Source organism: Haematobia irritans, chromosome 4 (genome assembly GCF_050003625.1).
Source record: "Haematobia irritans isolate KBUSLIRL chromosome 4, ASM5000362v1, whole genome shotgun sequence".
Lineage (NCBI taxonomy): Eukaryota > Metazoa > Arthropoda > Insecta > Diptera > Muscidae > Haematobia > Haematobia irritans.
In genome coordinates, this window is record NC_134400.1 from 98,206,097 (window position 1) to 98,212,096 (window position 6,000).

Consider the following 6,000-nt stretch of genomic DNA (forward strand, 5'->3'; position numbering starts at 1 on the left):
CAGCATTAGAGAAAGGGCGCGACTTTTAATATGTTTTTTACATAACATAAAAACATTAATCATAGGTACGAGAAATAAACCATATTTAAAGTTGGATGACATATGGGTATTGTACAATTTATAGAAATTGTCCTAATCCATATGCAGTTACATTAGGGTGTATCATAAAAGAATAAGTCACAATTACACTAGTTTACAAACTAAATTTTTTTCATGTACAAAAAAAATCATGTCTTACTGTGACCCTTTTCCGGCGGAAAAGTACAAACCATTGAAAAAACGTTCGAATGATACTCTAACGTAAGTATTAACACCAACTAGAAGAACACGACCGAAAAATGACAAAGTTATAAACTATTTAGTGAACAAATCCGAAGTCAAATCAGCAAAGATATAATCGGACATTTCCAACTCGAGCCATAATTTGCTTAGTGAAAAAACAGCGAAAAAACTAAAAATAACAGGATATCTCAAAAACTGTTCCATAATTTTGTTTTACATTTTTTTTTAATTCAGCAGAAAAATACATAAGAAAAGTTAGCTCTCATCAAATGTACATTTTCAGTGTAAACTAGTATTATTTAAGGATAGGAAGTGAAGTAGAAATCAATCGATGACTCATCTAATTATTAATTAAACTCATTCGAATTTAATCGAATTACATTGAACTATAATAATTCAATTAATTTAAAAACAAGTATATACAACAGTAAATTCGGCCGGGCCGAATTTTAAATACCCACCACCATGAATCAAATATGATAGTTTACTTTGAAAACTCTTCGTCGTAGTGGGTTACTTGATAATATATAGAATTGTAGGGGGTTTGATGACAAATCTTCTCCCAAGGCAGTCAGCTCCCGCAGACAAACCTTAAAGTTTCTACCTATGAAGACCAGATAAGATTCTAGATTTATGAGAACCAATTTTGTTTGAGTTTTAGAGAAATTATAAACATATCGTGTATATGATTAAATTACGCCTTCATTTGAAATCTTAAATGTGTAGATTTTTTCCACCATTATTTAAATAAATACGATGAGTAAAATCTGGAAATTTTACTTTCAGATTGAAGCAATTTTCATGATCAGTGCGCCTGCTATTTTAGAGAATTTTAGAGTTGAAGAAACGAAAATACTTTATAAGAAAAGGAAATTTCGTTTGTCTAAAATTCCACGATAGATTACTAATTTCCAGCAAATCGGATAAAAACTACGGATTCTAGAAGCCCAAGAAACAAAGCCGGGAGATCGGTGTATACCTCCAGAATTTCAAACAAATCGGCTAGAAAACATAGTCTCTAGACGCCCAAGAAGTAAAAATCGAGAGATCAGTCTATGTGGGGGTTATACAAAAAATGGACCGATATACCTCAATTTCGGCACACTTATTTGTGGTCTAAATATACCTCTAGATTTCGAATTTCAGGCAAATCGGATAATAAATACAGTTTATAGAAGCTCAAGAATTTCAGCCCAAGCGGATGGTAAATATAGTTTCTAGAAGCCCAAGAAGCAAAATCGGGAGATCAGTCTCTATGGGGCCTATATCAAAACATGGTCCGATGAGCACCATTTTCGGCACACCTTTTTATGGTCCTCAAATACCTCTAGATTTCCAATTTCAGACAAATCGTATTGTAAATATAGTTTCTAGAAGCAAAATCGGGATATCGGTCTATATGGGGGCTATACCAAAACATGGACCGATGGGCAACATTTTCGGCACACCTTTTTATGGTTCTCAAATACCTCTATATTTCCAATTTCAGGCAAATTTGATAAAAACTACGGTTTTTATAGGCCCAAGACTCCAAATCGGGAGGTTGGTTTATATGGGGGCTATATCAAAACATGGACCGATACGGACCATTTTCGACTCACCTCTTTATGGTCCCAAAATACCTCTAGATTTTCAATTTCATACAAATCGGATAAAAAATACTGTTTCTAGACGCGCAAGAAGCAAAATTGGGAGATCGGTCTATATGGGGGCTATACCAAACCATGGACCGATACGGACCATTTTCGACACACCTCTTTATAGTCCCACAATACCTCTAGATTTCCAATTTCAGGCAAATCGGATGATAAATATAGTTTCTAGACGCCCAAGAAGCAAAATCGGGAGATCGGTCTATATGGGAGCTATATCAAAACATCGACCGATACGGACCATTTTCGACACACCTCCTTATGGTCTTAAAATACCTCTAGATTTTCAATTTCAGACAAATAGGATAGAAAATACTGTTTCTAGACGCCTAAGAAGCAAAATCGGGAGATCGGTCTATATGGGGGCTATACCAAAACATGGACCGATACAGACCATTTTCGACACACCCCTTTATGGTCTCAAAATACCTCTGGATTTCCAATTTCAGGCAAATCTGATAAAAACTACGGTTTTTATAGGCCCAAGACCCCAAATCGGGAGGTCGGTTTATATGGGGACTATATCAAAACTTAGACCGATATAGCCCATCTTCGAACTTGACCTGCCTGCAAACAAAAAACTAATCTGTGCCAAATTTGGGGACGATAGCGCCATTAAAATTTTCACAAAATTTTCTACAGAACTAAAATTTTAACAAACTTTTCTATAGAAATAACATTTTAACAAAATTTTCTATAGAAATAAAATTTTAACAAAAATTTTCTATAGAAATAAAATTTTAACAAAATTTTCTATAGAAATAAAATTTTGACAAAATTTTCTATAGAAATAAAATTTTGACAAAATTTTCTATAGAAATAAAATTTTGACAAAATTTTTTGGCTCGAGTGGCAACCATCATTATGAACCGAATAAAATTTTAACAAAATTTTCTATAGAAATAAAATGTTGACAATGATGAAAATTTGATCATGAAACAAATAAAATGTTAACAAAATTTTTTATAGAAATAAAATTTTGGTAAATTATTTTTGACTCGAGTGGCAATCATGATTATGAACCGATATGGACCAATTTTTGTATGATTGGAGAGCGGCTATATATAACTATAGACCGATATGGAACAATTTTGGTATGGTTGTTAGTGGCCATATACTAACACCAAGTTTGAACCGGATCGGATGAATTTTGCTCCTCCAAGAGGCTTCGGAGGTCAAATCTGGAGAACGCTTTATATGGGGGCTATATATAATTATGGACCGATGTGGACTAATTTTTGCATGATTGTTAGAGACCATATACCAACATCATGTACCAAATTTCAGCCGGATCGGATGAAATTTGCTTCTCTTTGAGGCTCCGCAAGCCAAATTTGGGGATCGGTTTATATGGGGGCTATATATAATTATGGACCGATGTGGACTAATTTTTGCATGATTGTTAGAGACCATATACCAACATCATGTACCAAATTTCAGCCGGATCGGATGAAATTTGCTTCTCTTTGAGGCTCCGCAAGCCAAATTTGGGGATCGGTTTATATGGGGGCTATATATAATTATGGACCGATGTGGACTAATTTTTGCATGATTATTAGAGACCATATACCAACATCATGTACGAAATTTCAGCCGGATCTGATGAAATTTGTTTCTCTTTGAGGCTCCGCAAGCCAAATCTGGGGATCGGTTTATATGGGGGCTATATACAATTTTGGACCGATGTGGACCAATTTTTTCATGGTTGTTAGAGACGTAAAAGTGGACCGATATGGCCCATTTGCAATACCATCCGACCTACATCAATAACAACTACTTTTGCCAAGTTCAAGTCGATAGCTTGTTTCGTTCGGAAGTTAGCGTGATTTCAACAGACGGACGGACGGACATGCTTAGATCGACTCAGAATTTCACCACGACCCAGAATATATATACTATTTGGATGTGTTACAAACGGAATGACAAAGTTAATATACCCCCATCCTATGGTGGAGGGTATAACAAGTAAATAGGCACCTAAGTTCGGCCGGGCCGAATTTTAAATATCCAGCACCATGAATCAAATAATATAATTGTTTCCTTTGAAAACTCTTCGTCGCTTTACTTAAAAATATATAGAATTTCAGGTGGATTTGAAGACAGATACTTTTCAAGCAAACATATATACACCAACACACAGAAATCGGAAGATTTTACACATGGGGGCTATACCAAACCATGGACCGATCCACATCATCTTCGGTACACTTATTTATGAACCCAAACTACCTTTAGATTTTGAATTTCAGGCAAATCGGATAAAAAGTCGGATGTCTAGACGCTCAAGAAGTCAAGTCGGGAGATCGGGGTTATATCAAAACGTGGACCTATACGCACCATATTCGCCACACCTATTTATGAACCCAAAATACCTCAAAATATTGAATTTCAGACAAATCGGATAAAAATTCGGATATTTAATACCAGGTCTGTGGAGCCGGAGTCTGAAGGTTTTGCTGGAGTCGGAGTCGTAAAAATTTTGCCCGACTCCGACTCCGGCTAAACCAAATTTTTTAAAACATTTTTGGAACTAAGCAAGTTTTTACGCAAATTAGATTCCATTGCTTTATTCATTCGATCAATGTACAGCATGATTGTAAAACAAAATCAACTTCCAATTACGGCTATCTTTTGATGTTTCCTAGAATGTTAGACTAGCAGATGGGCTGGATCGATCCATTTTAATGCCCGAAATATATTTTTTTTAATTTTATTTTAAGGCCATATACATATGTGGAATATTGACAGAAAATTTTTTCAAAGTTGTTTTTTTTTTTTAGAAAATTTTGTCAAAATGTTATTTCTATAAAAAGTTTTGTCAAAATTTTATTTCTATAAAAAATTTATTCAAAATTTTATTACTATAGAAATATTTTTTTTCTATAGAAAATTTAGTCAAAATTTTATTTCTATAGAAAATTGAGTCAAAATTTTGTTTCTATAGAATATTTTGCAAACTTTTATTTCTATAGAAAATTTTGCAAAAGTTTGTTTGTTACACGAAATTTTTTTTAAATTTTATTTCTATTGATAATTCTATTTCTATAAAAATTTAAGTCAAAATTTTATTTCTATAGAAAATGTTGCCAAAATTTTATAGTAATAGATTTTTTATTACAAAATTTGGTCAAAATTTTATTTCTATAGAAAATTTTGCCAAAATTTTATAGTAATACATTTTTTTATTAGAAAATTTAGTCAAAATTTTGTTTCTATAGAATATTTTGCAGAATTTTATTTAGTACACAAAAATTTTTCTAAAATTGTATTTTTATTGATAATTGTTTCAAAATTTTATTTCTATAAGAAAAAATTGTCAAATTTTATTTCTATAGCAAATTTTCTCAAAATTTGTTTTCTTACTGATGCTCACTGCTATAAAAATCTATTCGGAATTTTATTGCTATAGAAATATTTTTTCTATATAAAATTTAGTCAAAATTTTATTTCTATAGAAAATTTAGTCAAAATTTTGTTTCTATAGAATATGTTATTTTGCAAAATTTTATTTCTATAGAAAATTTTGCAAAATTTTGTTTGCTACACATTTTTTTTTAATTGTATTTCTATTGATAATTTTTTCAAACTTTTATTTCTATAAAAAATTTTGCCAAATTTTATTTCTATAAAAAATTTATTTCTATATATTTGGTCAAAATTTGATTTCTATAAAAAAGTTTGCCAAAATTTTATTTCTATAGAAAATTTAGTCAAAATTTTGTTTCTGTAGAAAATTTTGCAAAATTTTATTTACTAGACAAAAATTTTTCCAAAATTGTATGCTCACTGATACTCACTGCTAAGTCGAAAACTTGTAGAAATGACTCACATTTTCAAATTTTTCAATGAATAAATCATAAATGCATTTTTGCGAAATTGTCTAAACAATTATAAATATTTCCCAAATATTGCCCGAGATTTTGTAGAAGTCTGATTTGAGATTTTATCAAAATGTAGATCTAAATACAAAGTTGTGCAGAGTATATTATAATCGGCCCGCCCGACTTTAGACTTTCCTTGCATTTTTATTTTTTGTTAAAATTGTGTTACGTCCCATAACGTTAGA